At 35.0% G+C, this 15,365-nt stretch overlaps 1 long non-coding RNA gene and 1 pseudogene across 1 annotated transcript; one reads left to right on the top strand and one right to left on the bottom strand.

Moving 5' to 3' along the window:
* Positions 1-7,301: 7,301 nt before the first annotated feature.
* LOC114717710 (uncharacterized) lies at positions 7,302-10,768 on the bottom strand. The gene is made up of 3 exons (XR_003737743.1): positions 10,535-10,768; positions 8,110-8,999; positions 7,302-7,348 (listed from the first exon to the last, which is right to left on the bottom strand). It is a non-coding gene; the product is annotated as an uncharacterized LOC114717710 (long non-coding RNA).
* Positions 10,769-11,776: 1,008 nt separating this feature from the next.
* On the top strand, positions 11,777-15,361 carry LOC114717728 (phosphoribosylaminoimidazole-succinocarboxamide synthase, chloroplastic-like; annotated as a pseudogene).
* The last annotated feature ends 4 nt before the right edge of the window (positions 15,362-15,365 follow it).

Here is a 15,365-nt window from a genome sequence, read left to right as displayed (position 1 = left end):
GTTAATATAGGGGGTGAGATCAAACGTCTCAGTAACTACTGAAATTCTAACCTATACAAGCAAACCATATATGATAAACCAAAAATCTGTTTATATGTGTATATACATATATTAAAAATCATGGATTTGATACATTTAATTCAATTTCATTTTTTTAAAACAATATACCAATATCATTTTTCTAATATATCCAAAAATAATGCAATATGCCGCTTCCCTTATATCACCGTCCATCCTTATATTGCTGACCGAAGCCATAGGTTAACACATGGTCCGATAGGAACTAATCCATTTTACTGAATTATTCCAAGCTCACCGATACTAGAGATATATCCGGCCAAAGATATAGAGCTCAAGCTCGGACTATGGCTCCCCTCCTTTGTGAATAGGGAGGTGTCACATGTCCCACAGCTCCAATGAATTCCTGACCAAAGGAAAACATGGAAGAAGGGGCCCTGACAAGTGCCATCCACTGTGCACCGAGTGATGGCATACCACGTCGTAATTTTATATCCATGCAATCTCCTTTTATCCTTAACCAAACAATGCATTTCATATGCAAATAATAGTACTTCATAAATATATTCTCAAATATATTATTAAAAATAAGATAGTAATAAAATTCATATACCATTTAACAGTAACTCATGATAATTTCATAGCTATTAATATATTTAAATATTGATCATAATTACTAGCAACAAATCTTAATAAAATCAGGTAAGGTACCAAAATATTTATTTTACAAAAAATCATAATATTATATTTCAGTAATATAATGATTAGTAAATCCACAATATAATCATACACAATTCACATGTACAAGAAGGAATTTTTAGAGTTACTTGGAACTCTTTAGCTTACAAATATTCATACAAAAATTACTCCAAAATTCTCAAGAGTCTATAAAATTGCACATAAATATTTATTAATATAAACTCAGAACTACTCCAAAACTACTTTAAAATTCTAAGACTACCCTCTAAACCAAAATTACATAAATATATTAACTCTCCCAAATCTAGGCATTTATAATAGATATAATATTATTTTGAAAAATATAATTTACATATAAGGCTATTTAAGTTTAACAACTTAAGTAAATATATTTTTATTACCCAAAATCTAAATATTTTATATTAAAATTCTGAATTATTTATTATAGTCTCCTTTAAAATTTTTCGTCAAACCAAACAACTTCTTTTTAAATTATAAACAAACTGTAGCTTTATCTAATTTGACAAAATTCTCAATTTACAATTTTTCAAGCCTTCAAAAATATATCTTTAACTTATTTAATATTTAAACCGATTAAAACCTCAATAATATATTAAATAACTCAAATAAATTATTTAACTTGAATTTAATCGGTAAAAATATTCTATATCTTCAAATAACAAATTTTGCAACTAAAATCTTAATTTAAAATTCTCAAAACAGTCATTGAGTAAATATGAACCGATTAAAATTTCTTAATAATGTATCTTTAAATTTCTACGGTCATACGCTGTCAAAACTCCATATTTACTCTATACCCAAACAGTAAAATTTTCTCTAAATATTATAATGATACTAATAATATAAAGCTCTAAACACATAGGAAATACTCATAAAGGAAATTTGACAAAAAGAAGTAGTTTTGTGTACCTAAATAATCCCCAAAACTGTCAGGTACTCTACAACTCAGCTCTCTCTCTCTTTTCTCCTCTCCGCTTCTCACTCTCTTTTCTCTTCTTTTGCTCTCTCTTCCTCTTTCGTCTCTCTTCTTCTGGCTTGCAAGAAATAACCGGGATGAGGATGTATATAATACTCCCACATTTAATTTTCCACCGCCCTCCTCCCAATTTCCACTTCCAACCGTATCTTCCCCCTTTCTTTTTCTTCTATCATTTACTACTACTCCCCAAATTCTCCTTTTATTTATTACATTCCAAGTTTTTCAACTCTATCACTACTCCTCCCCCAACATTCTTCTTTCATTTAATACATCCACTCCATTTTTTTCCAACCTCATTTACGACCCTCTCCCCTAAATTCTATTCCTAAGTCAAAAGCCACAACTTTCCACCAAATTTAGTGGAAAGTTGTTTCTTCTTCTTTTCTTTTTTTTTTTAAAAAATAAAATATTATTATATATATTAATTACAATTTTTTTAAAAAAATAGTATGTTACAAATAAAAATTTTGCCAATACAAAATCTGTGACAAACTAAACATACCTCTTTCTTCATACTAAAGTCTTGGCTAAAATCTACTTGTAAATAAGTAAACAACTCGCAGCCATGTAGAGGGAAACCGAAGCTGTTTGTTGCAGAACTTCATCAAAACGGATATACATACACCTAATCCAACCAACATCCTGAACAATCCTATAGTAGTAGTTAGTATAGAGAAAACTGGAAACAAATAACAGTCTGGTTTGAGTCGTGTCAGTAGACACTGTCCTTAAGAGTTATTTCGCCACCGTGGGTAAGTATGAATGCAACACTCTCCTGGATTAAACAAACTATTCCTGCAGAAGACAGGGTGACAAAACAGCAGAAAAAAAATATAACCCAACTACAAAAAGAGAGAAGGAGCAAAGAAATGCAGAGGAGGAATGGATGCCCGAAAGCTCAAGGGAGGAGTGCTCAACACACTGTCTCGAACTGCTTTATATAGGCCTCAGAGGATCTGACTGTTAGGCACCGCACTAATGACCATAAACACAATTAAACCGTCAGTTTCATACGTTTCTACAATAAACTATAATTATACTGTCAATTATGAGCGTTAGGTATATTTAAAAAATAAATTTAACATGTTACCAAACATTAATCCATGGAAAATGGCTTAAGGATTAATGAAGGATAATCACAGTTTAATGACGAATAAAATTTTCTAACATTTAGTAACTTCCGGCTAACTTAAAAAATAAACAGTCAAAAAGAGGATTTTCTTATAAGCTCTCTTAACATAATTTTATAATTTATTTTTGCAAAAGTGTTTTGTAAAAGGTACCCAGTGCTGTTTTAATTCATGCGCAAGGGGGAATCGCCAGTTTTCAACTGTGTTTCCCTCCGATGGGTCGTTGTTGTGCGCGTGAGATCTTCCTTCTCCTCTAGGCCCATTCACTAGCCCAATAATGTATGATAGCATTTATACACTTGAGGTCCCTCTCTCTTGGGCAATGTGGGACTTCACTTTTGACACACCTACTCATATACACAACAATCCCCCACGTGTCAAAAGGGAACACATATAGCTGAGTTACACATGGATATAGCCGTTTCAAGTCTAGTGTCTTTCGGACTATGAACCAGACCTAGACCAATAATACTTAGCACATAGAGATGTCAGTGAAGCCTGCTTCTATGAACCAACAACTCTTGGTGTGCACTAGAAGTATTAGGAGTCAGATTATACACTCACAATTTCCACTGTTTACAATGGTTTTGCGTGTTATAATAGCCATGCGAGTGCCTAGTTCTTAACGAATGCTCTAGAGATTTTGCTACGATCTCATGGGAGCTACCCCACTCCACATTCATAGAGGTGATTTCATCAAGTGTACCTATAATGAGCACACCATCTCGTAGGATTATGAAATCATTAAGAGTTTTCACTCAGCCTCACTAATAAATGCATTCTAGCACTTTCTCACATTATATGAAGGGACTATGAATTTACAATAGTACTAGCAGAACTAACATATAACTTGTTTTTCCCATTTGAACCTTCTTCATGGGGTCTCCAATCATAAAGGTTGGGTTTCTATCATTGTTGATTTCATGTTGGCTTAAGTCCCATTCCCCTTGATGTTTCGATAATCTGTTTCTTCCCCCAGGGGTTTCACAAATGGATCCACCAAATTCACTTCTGATCTCACAAAATCGATTGAGACTACTCTATCTTTGAGCAGCTGCCTTAGAATATTATTTCTCAAACGTATGTGTTTGCTTTTACCATTGAAGTTTTTGTTTTTCACTGTAGCTATTACGACTTGGTTATCGCAATGCAAGGACACTGATGGTGGTGGTTTTTCTCTTAATAGGGTATTAGCCAAGAAGTTTTTCAACTACTCAGCTTCTATACCAGCCAACTCCATAGCAATTAACTTTGAATCCCTCGAGGATTTAGTTAGAATAGTTTGTTTGGCTAACCTCCACGATATGGCACCATCGCAAAGAGTGAATATATAACCACTAGTGGATTTGGTCTCCTCTAAATTTGAGATCTAGTTAGCATCACTGTATCCTTCTAATACAGTAGGAAATCCACTATAGAGAATACCATAACTTATGGTATCTCAATACTCTTACTAAAGCCATCCAGTGTTCACTGCTTGGACAGTGAGCATACCTGCTCAATCTGCACACAGCACATGCTATGTCTACCCTGGTGAAGTTCACTAAATGCAACAGACTCCTAATAATCTATGCATATTTAGATTGAGCAACTGGTTCTCCTTTATTTTTAAACAAATTCACATTAGAATCATAAGGAGTACTGAACGAATCATCATCACATCCAAATTTTCTAAGAATTTTTTCAACATAGTGCTCTTGAGATACTAAAATGCCATTTTCATTTCTTGTTATCTTGACACCCAAAATAATTTTTGCTTTACCTATATCTTTCATATCAAAATTAGAATAAAGGAAACGCTTAGTCTCAAATACAACATCTAGATAAGTACCAAAGATTAGCATGTCATCCACATACAAACAGATAATCACACAGTCATTGTTCATAAGTTTGATATAAACACACCTTCCTACTTTAATAGTAAAGAAACCACCATTAGTTAAGATTTGATCTAATTTTTCATGCCACTGTTTAGGTGCTTGTTTCAGACCATATAAAGATTTCACAAGTTTACAGACTTTGTTTTCTTGCGTAGGAACAATGCATCCTTCTGGTTGTACCATGTAAATCTCTTCTTCTAAATCATCATTTAGAAAAGCCGTTTTAACATCCATTTAATGGATAAAGAGTTTATCAATTGAAACTAAAGCAATGAGAATTCTTATAGAAGAAATTGTTGTCACTGGAGGAAAAGTATCAAAATAATCAATATTTTCTTTTTGTGTAAAACCTTTGGCTACCAGCCTCGCTTTATACTTATTGATAGAACCATCAGGAATAAATTTTTTCCTAAATATCCATTTGCAACCAATTGGTTTTGCTCCTAGAGGCAATTCAACTAAAACCCAAGTTTTGTTTTGTTTTAAAGAATCAATTTCAGCTTGAATTGCTTCTTTCCAAAAGGATGTGTCTGGAGAAGATGTCGCTTCATAAAAGTTTCTAGGTTCATCTTGTACTAAATACGTGTAGAAGTCATCCCCAAAGGAGGTTTCTTTTCTTTGCCTTTTACTTTTTCGTAAACTTTCTACTATGTTTTCATTTGAGTTTTGCTTAGACGAGTTTTTAAGAATTTTAGGAATACGCTCAGCTTTCAAAGAAAAAATATGTTCAAAAAATTCTGCATCTTTAGTTTCAATAATAGCATTTTGACCAAAAACATCACTTCTTAAAACCATCAAACCATAAGTGGTACTTTGCTGAGCATATCAGATAAATAAGCAATCAGCAGTTTTAGAACCTATTTTTCTTTTTTTAGGGTTAGGTAATAAAACCTTTGCAAGACACCCCCACACTTTTAAATAGTTAAGACTAGGTGCAAAGCTTTTCCGTAATTCATAAGGAGTTTTATTTGTTTTCCTATGGGGTATTCTATTTTGTAAAAAACAAGTCGACAAAATGGCTTCACCCCTAAAGGTTATCTAGTGCAACAGAGCTTACAAGTAAATCATTCATCATTTCTTTTAGTGTTCTATTTTTTCTTTCCACAACACCACTAGATTTTAGTGAATATGGAGGAGTTATTTCATGAATAATTCCTTTTTTTTTCACAAAATTTATTTAATTGTAAAAATTCTCCTCCTCTATCAGATCTAGCTTTTTAATTTTTCTGTCTAATTGATTTTCTACTTTAGCTTTGTATGAAAGGAATTTTTCAAAAGCCTCGTCTTTATTTCTTAACAAATATAATTTTGCATACCTTAAAAAATCATTGATAAAAGTTACATAATATTTTTTACCACCTCTAGTCTCAGTTTGTTTCAAATCACCTAGATCAGTATGTATTAAGGATAATAACTCGGTTTCTCTTTGAGTAGGAAAGTATGACTTTTTAGTTTGTTTTGTTTCTGCACACACTTCATATTTATTAAGAACATTATTTTTAATCCCTGATATTAGCCCTAGATGATAAAGCTTTTTATATAGGATTTACTTAATGTCCTAGTTTAGCATGCCACACATCAAAAGAATCAATATAAAACATAGGCAAGTAAGCAGAAGATGCATTATCATTCATTTCGGTTATGTTCAGTACAAACAATCCTTGATTACAATAGCCCTTTCTAAATTGAACATTATTCTTTGTCATTACGATCTTATCAGATTCGAATGACACCTTAATCCTAGCTTTCCCTAACAAAGCTATAGAAACCAGATTAGCTCTAACATCAGGCATGTACAGAACATCATTCAATGCTAAGGTCTTTCCAGACGTGAGTTTCAGGACAACTTTTCCTTTTCCCAAAACTTTTGTAGTTCGAGAATCAACCAGATAGATGTGATCTTCTCCTTCTTCAAAGGAGGTGAACATGTTCTTATTTGCACAAATGTGCCTAGTAGCACCTGAGTCTACCACCTACTTCCTCACGTCAGAGATCACAGGGGCTTGTGAGGCAATAGCAACAATCTCATCATCATCTCCTTCAACCAAATTCACATTTGGCTTAGGAGGATTTCCACCCTTACAGTTAGTGTTTTTACCAGCTCTTTTCCTGCACTGAGCTGCATGGTGACCTAACTTTCCACAAACAAAGCAATTCCCTTTCTTCTTGAATTTTGGGTTAGAACTATTGGGCTTGTAGTCAAAGTTTTTATTTCTAGGTTTGGAGTTATACCTCTTGTCATGTGGTTTTGCTTCTACCATATTTGCCTTTGTTGCCATCTTTTTTCCTTTAGCTGTCTGGATTGCCTTCTGGTTTGTGTCCTCGATGATGATATGTGTGATCAGGTATGATAGTGACAGTTGCTTCTGCTTGTGCTTCAGTTGTTGTTTGTAATCATTCCATGAGTCTGGCAGCTTCTCGATCAGGAACCCAGCTACGAACTCATCTGGCAGATTTATCTTCTCAGCTCGAAGCAACTTGTCATATTCATTGATTTGAAACTTTATATACTTATCATCATCCATCTCCCATCCGTAAAAGTTTCCAACCACAAACTTTTGCTTCCCAGCATCCTCAGCAGTGTATTTCACGATCAGCGACTCCCATATTTTATGTGCCTCCTTGTATACACAGTAGACATCAAACAAATCATTAGATAAAGTGTTAATGAGTGTATGTCAGTAAACCTTATTTGCAATTGCCCAAGCATTCTTAGCAACAACAACTCCATGCATGTCAAGGACAGTGTACACTCGTTCCTGCCACCATCTGAAGTGCTTCCCATTGAACACATCAATCTTGGAGACATTCGGAAATGGCTTGGGAAGTGGCACTGCAGTGAAGACAAGAACATGGGCAATGTTGATAGTAGGATTAGTATTCCAAGCAGTAGCATCATTACGGGACTTCATTGTAACTCTTAAGATTGTAGAGAAAACTAGAAACAAATAATAGTCTAGTTTGAGTCGTCCCGGTAGACGCTGTCCTTAAGAGTTATTTTGCCATCGTAAGTAAGTATGAATGCGGCACTCCCCAGGATTAAACTAACCCTTCCTGCAAAAGACAGGGTGATAGAACAGCAGGAAAAAAATACAACCCAGCTACAGAAAGAGAGAAGGAGCAGAGAAATGCAGAGGAGGAGTGGATGCCAAAAAATTTTAGACGTTACCAAACATTAATCCAGGGAAAATGGGTTAAGGATTAACGAAGGATAATCACGATTTAATGAGGAATAAAATTTTCTAAATTCATTAACTTCCAGTTGACTCAAAAAATAAACAATCAAAAAGAAGATTTTCTCATAAGCTCTCTTAACACAATTTTATAATTTATTTTTGCAAAAGTGCCCAGTGCTTTCTTAACTCACGCAAGGGGGGATCACCAGTTTTCAACTGCATTCCCTTCGGTGGGCTGTTATCATGTGCGCGAGATCCTCCTTCTCCTCTAGGCCCATTCACTAGCCCTATAGTGTATGATAGCATTTATACACTTGAGCCCCTCTCTCTTGGACAATGTGAGGCTTCACTTTTGACACACCCACTCATATACACAACAGTTAGTAAATTCAATGAAAACTTAGGACCCAATGCTGAAAATAACACTTACGCACGACAACATATGCAATTGAGATTTAGAATATATCAAAAATTTCAATTAATGGAATGAATCTCTTTATTAGTTATACTTTGCATTGGGAGTTTCAAACATTCTCGAGTAAAGTTTGATTATAATCTCTTCATTATCCTGGGACAAAAACAAAAGAAGAAGAGAAGTTAATAAATTAACAAAAGGGGCTTAAAATACTTGATTATTTACTTCAATATTAGCACTGAATCAAAATTCTAGATTAGAAATTTTAAATCCTAATTCACACCAGAAAATTGAAAGAAACCATAACTCTCAGAATCCCTTATGAGGTGAATGGAAAAGAGGAAAAATTAAATCTTATTAAATGGAGGGCGTTAAATATTCTTCAATAAATGTAGCAAATACTTGCGGCAAATTTAATAAATAATCATATTCCATCTTCTCACTACCTCCACCAACCAGCAAATTCAAACGTTCAGGTGTTAGTGACAAGAAAACCTCCGACAGCCCCTTTCTGAGACAATGCATTTACCATAATTATGGCCTGGCACTTAAAACTTTAAAAGAGGTATGGTAAGCTTCCTTGCACAATGACTATTCAGTTGAGGAATTTTTGAGAGCTGTAGATCATAGGTAGACTATGGTGATCACGATGGTGCCACCGGTGAGAACCGATCTCCAAACCTTTAAGAAAAATGAAGATAAATCAAGAGGTGAAAGCTTTGTGGACATGATTATGCTTAGAAGTGAGAAGATCAAATTGAGGGAAAATTGAAAACATATAATACCATATTAACGAATAGACTGGTGCAGAGAAAACCAAAGTGGAGAACTGGAATGCGGTGAGGAGGAAATGAGGTTGGTGGAATGGTCTTTATATAATGGAAATGAGAATGATGAATGCAACTTTACAAGATACGAAGGTTATAATGGGAAAATGATTGATTTTTCCTAAGATAAGAGAGAAGATGAATCTCCTGCACTAAAAAGAGAGAGACATGATGACCAAAAGAGGATGAATTAATGATTTCCAGAGTTATCTAAATTGTTCCACAAAATGATTTAAAGCCTTTTCATTTTCATCACTCTAGACAGTAATTCATATTTCATAGTCTCTTCACCTTTAAAAATATTAAAAAGAGTGTAAGTAATTATGTAGTTTATTGAATTCTTCCACAAGTGATTCAAGGCCTCCAGATTTAACCAGCCACTTCATCTCAATTTAATAACCATCCACGTCAACAATCAACAACCAATTAGATGGAAAAGAAACCATCATCTAAGATTGTCACATAGACTAATCACAAAACCGCTGCAAGATTTATAGGTTATATAGATAGATAGATATATAGATGTAATCAGTTTTTTTATTGGCAAAAAAATAATTTCTCAAAGAATTTTTCCTAAATGTAGTGCTAACAGGATATTAACGTCATTAGAGCAAATGGGGCAAAGGAAACAATATTTATGAGAGGAAATCTTAAAAATTACAATTATTTAATAAAAAGTATCAAAATATAAATTCAAAAATATTAAATTATTCCTATCTAGACTCTAGACGCCCCCTCTAATTACATCTGTGTTTTATAAAATAATTTTATCTAATTAAATTTAAGATTAAAAGAGAATAATTATAATATTTTATTGCTTATTTTGTAGAAAAATAATATTATATTACTTCTAATATATATTTTCTTTATATTGATAGATTTATCAATAAATTTATATGCATATATATATATTAGAACTGACTAATTGTTGGCAAAATATATATTAAAACTAATATAATATTATAATTATACTCTTTTGAGTCTAAATTTAATTAGATAACATTAATTTATAAAATGTGGGGCATATAAAAGGTAGGGTTGGATTTTGTACAAAATAATTGCAATTTTTAAAATTGTTTTTAATAGATACTATCTCCCTTATATCTTTGACTCTAATTCTCCTAAAAATTTTAAAAAAACAAAACAAAAGAAAAAACCAATGGGGGCCGTAAGTCAAACGCAACGTTCTCCTCTCCATTGCCCATTCAACGGAACTGGACGGCGGCGAGGAAGGCGAGAACCTGTTCAATGCCCGAACCATCCCCGCCGTCGCCGAAGCACAGAATCACAAACCATTCTCCACCTCCAAGCCGTCTTTAAAAGTTCGATCTCGCAGGCTTGGAAGGTGTCGATCATAGCAATTGGAAGAAGAGTTCAAAGTTCCATTACCTCTGCCGGACGGCGAGCAGCTGTAGAGTTCAGGTGTCGGCTTCTTGCTTCTCTCTTCTACGGATCAGGTGCATAGACTTCTTAACTCCTTCATGTGTTCTTCCTGCACGATTCTCCTTCATCTTCTTGATTCCTATTTTCCCTCCTTCTTCCCTGTTTCGATCTTGAAAGAGGTGCTTCGTTTTCTACCTATGGGCGAGATTAATCAGTCTATGTCGTGTATTTTTGGATTAATTGCAGGTCTTACATTTTGAAGATTTTGCCTGTAAGTGAGCTTATCAATCTGTGGGAAGCTTTGCATGTTGCGTCAATTGCACGAGATGCTCTGCTGTGAGTGAGCTTTATCAATCGTTGGAAGCTTTGCCCGTTGCTTTCATTGAACGAGCTTACTCTATTGGTTCTGTTTGTTTTGGACGGTTCCGATATGATCTTGAATTGGTTTCTGTTAATGATTGGGGTAGACCTGGGAAAGCGGGCTGGCAGTGCGGATACGGGCTAGCCCGCCGCGGTGCGGGCCAAATGTGGTGCGGGCTGAAGTAGCCCGCACCTTGGCGGGCTGGCATTTTGCCAGCCCGAGCCCGCCAACCAGCCTAAATTTTTTTTTTTAAATTTATTATATTAGTATGAGTTAAGCCTAATTTGAAATGTTGAAATTAGGCTCCGAGTTTTAAACTTGAGTAATGGATTCTAATAAAAAAAAGAGAATTAATTTATAATATTAGAAGAAATTTAAGAAAAACTAACATATATATTTTTTATAAATAATTAATTTAACTAGTTTTTTTATCCAAATTAATTAAGTAAATCTTTTATGTGTGTGTATGTATGACTATATGAAAATCACATATTTATCTAATCTTATGAAGCCGTGCATACTAACGACAAATAGATATAAAAATAAAAGATGGATAGTGCTCTTCATATAACCATACATATATATGACTTCACCAAAAAAAAAAAACCATACATATATATGAAGTGCTTAATTAATTATATATATAATGATATGGATGAGGTAATGTCCATATGAAATTTAATGGTCAAAATCATCTAACTATATATATAACGTATTAAAAATCAAAAAGTAAAAAAAAAAAAAAAAAAAGCGGGCTGGCGGGCTAGCCCGCGGCGGAATGGGCCAAAAGCGGTGCGGGTTGGGAAAACATCAACCCAAGCCCGTCTTTTTTGGCGGCTGGCGGGCTGGGCCCGCGAGCCCAGCCCGTATTACCGGCTCTAGATTGGGGGAGGCTGTGTATGACGTGGCCTTCTGTGGTGTCTACGATGACTTGAACGGCTGCGCTGAGGGTGATGAACAAAGATACTCAAGAAAGTGATGCTTAGGTAATCTAGATGTTATAGAGAAGGGGGGTGAGAAGCATTTGTATTCTAGCGCGTCTGTGCGTCAATAAACAATGGGTCGCATTACCCAGATGTTAAACCCTCCAAAAACCCACAGCCCTAAATTTCTTCCCATCAATCCTTCTCTTCATGCACTCTCTTCATTTTCTTCCTCGCGAATCACTTTGAAGCCACCAAAGTTTCTAACTTTATCTGTCTCGGCGCTAATGCGAAGCCAGCATCAACAAGAACCTCAACAACATTTCTCTTTGGCTGAAGCTCTCCTCAATAGTAATCGCAAGGAAGAAGTTCTTGGAGACATCAAAAGCTCCCTCTCAAACTGCCTCTCTGAAACTAACCTTCATCTGACCATTCCTAGTCTTAAGTCCAAAACTAGAGGCAAGGTAAACTAATGCTGAAAATGCATCTTGCAAGGGAAGTTATTGCTCTTTTTTACCATCCAAATTTCTTTTGTGGTCGGAGAAGTTTTGGGAGAGCCTGAAAAAGGGGATGCAAAACTAAAAAGTTGGTTCTTTTTCCTTGTTGTTTCCCCTATATTTTACTGGCGCTTCTAAAATAGCTCGGTATATGCTGCTAGGTTAGAGATATTTATGACAGTGGAGACTATCTTGTTCTGGTGACGACTGATCGGCAGAGTGCATTTGACAGGATTCTTGCTTCCATACCTTTCAAAGGCCAGGTTTGATATGTGATATTTATTTTCATACTAACCAGATATTGCATGAGAAGTGCTACTTAATTGATAGTGAATGGAAATGCTTGTGACTGAAAAAGAATGTTGGAATTTATTTCTAGCTGGTAGATAGATAATTATCAGAACCAGCTAGTCTTTGGTGTCACTTAGGAATTTGAGTTATTGGGCTTATACTTGTCAGGTTCTTAACGAGACAAGCCTGTGGTGGTTTGAGAAAACTAAGCACATAACTTCCAATGCTGTTGTATCAGCTCCTGATAAAAATGTTACCATTGCAAGAAAATGTTCGGTGTTCCCTGTTGAATTTGTTGGTGAGTGATTTGCCGTTTGTCTATTTAACATCTTGCTTGATGCCGTTTCATTTTCTTTGATTGACTTTTGCCCAACTTTGGTTTGGAGTTCAGTATCCTGAAAGAAATTGTTTTCACCTTTTATGCAACAAAACAATGGTCAGTATTTTCTTTGTTACATACAGTCTCATTACACATATTATGACCTTTTGAAAGGCTTTGACAGAGTTGCTCTGGTTTTGTTATTCTAGAAGAGCAATGCAGATATATTAGAAAAAGATCAGGACAAAGATACGAGTATCTGCTGTTCACGGTTTTGTGATGGATACAATGTATTTGAGCTAGAGATACGCATGTTGTGCTTCTTTATGTTTTATTGTTATTCATCTCGTTTTACATGTTTTCATTATTTAAATGTTCTGAGAAATGCGATGGGGGTTCAAATGGCCGTTGATTTAGATTAGTGTTGCTGTTTTGCAGTTAGAGGATACGTGACTGGAAGTACTGATACATCTCTATGGACAGTCTACAATAAAGGCATCCGAGAATATTGTGGCAATGTTCTCCCAGATGGTGGATTTTCTTTCAATCTTTGCGTTTTGGGTTTCTTTTTAAAGTTGTACTTTTTAGTTTATATCCTAGTAACACATTACAGGATTGGCCAAAAATCAAAGGCTGTCTGAAAATATAATCACGCCAACAACCAAGGCTGCAGATCATGACGTGCCTATCACTCCTGATGAGGTATGACGCGTATAATATAATCCTGACTATCTTGTTGATAATAAATGAGCTTCACAAGCAAAAGAGAAGGATGGAGAGAGCAGGACCAAGGTTAGGAAGGGAAGGGAGGCAGTAGTTTGGGAATTTATGAAGCTTCTCTGCATTTGGATATTAAACTTCTAACTTAAAATGAATGAATGATACATGATGGGGGTTATTTTTCTGATATTGTCTTGGATTAGGATTATCCTTGGCACAATCATTAATCTAGTTTTCCTTTAGGATGAATTTATATTATTTTTGTGATATATGCCTTCAAAAATGTCAACCAAGACTTATTATAATTATGCTAATATCTATTTGACAGAATGGATAGAGTACTTTGCTTATAAACCTGTTCTGTGACTCGAGAGATAAGGTCTTGATTAGGGGCCGACTTTGGAAGGAGGGACTAGGTAGCTTGATTGGAAATCAAAGATGGCTGCCAGTGGGTGGCACTGATCGCAGTGACTGACCACAATTGCTACTAGATTAACTGTTCAGTTCATTTTCCTTGTGGAGTAAAGTAGCCATATGATGCTACAAATTAGGCCAAGATTTGAGTTTAGACTTTAGCGCATGAGGGCTTATGCAATCATATCATGAAAAATTTATTGAATGATATCTAACAATTCTAACCAGCATTCGTAGTCATCTAACAATATACAATTTGGCTTGGATGGTTAACGTAGTAATCCCTGGTGATTCCATGGCTAAATTGATGATTTAGCTCTAAAAGAAAATATTTAATGATGCAGTGCTTATAAATGATAAACATCAAACACATGCTGTTACACACATTGATTGTTTTTGTTGGATTTCCAACAATTGGATAATATCTTTCAATATTCTCGTACTTATTTTATGATGCATTTCCCTGGCAGATTGTTAAGGTGGACTCATGACCCAAGCTGACTACGAAGAAGTAAGCAGGAAAGCGTTAAGTTTGTTTGAGTATGGTCAGGTAATTATGCATCTCCATTTATTTCCACTGATATCTTCTGCCTGCGTAAATTCCACTTTTCATATCATAAAGAGACAAATTTTTATATATTATCACTGACAAAGTGACGACAGCTTGATCATATGCTCGCATAAGTATGTGAGTGCATCAATCCATTGAAACTTCAACGTGTTTGCTCTCTCTCTCCCCTCCCCCCCACACACACACACATCAATATCTTTCTGCCCGTTTTTCATTCCTGTTTACTTCATTTGCTTTACTTTGCAGCATGTAGCTTTGGAACATGGCCTCATATTGGTGGACACTAGTATGAATTTGGGAAGGCAAATGATGGTTCAATTCTTTTGATTGATGAGGTTTAATTTTTTTCCTTGAAACACATCCAATGTTATCATGCACTCACACGTTAGCTTATCAATGCCTGATAAAGTAGTTTCATTGCATATCTAGGTGCATACTCCTGACTCGAGTAGATACTGGATTGCCAACTCTTACATGGAACGCTTTCAAAATGGTCTTGAGCCTGAGAATGTTGATAAGGTGCTTCATGCTACATTATCGTTGCTTGATTTCTCTGGTCCTCTTCACGCTCTTATAATCGATTCAAGCTTTTGTGAATGTATCATCTAAAGTCTATTCGTGAAACCTTTGCTCTATATGGATTAATTACATGTAGGAAGCATTTTTTGATGTTCATGTAATATAATTTATGTGTAGGAGTTTTTAAGATTGTGGTTCAAAGTCACTGCAACCCCTATGAAG

The sequence above is a fragment of the Neltuma alba genome, unplaced genomic scaffold, assembly GCF_004799145.2.
Source record: "Neltuma alba isolate B1F8T4 unplaced genomic scaffold, ASM479914v2 tig00011771_pilon, whole genome shotgun sequence".
Taxonomy (NCBI): Eukaryota; Viridiplantae; Streptophyta; class Magnoliopsida; order Fabales; family Fabaceae; genus Neltuma; species Neltuma alba.
The sequence above is the reverse complement of the archived record's forward strand: the minus strand, read 5'-3'. Positions and strand labels throughout refer to the sequence as shown.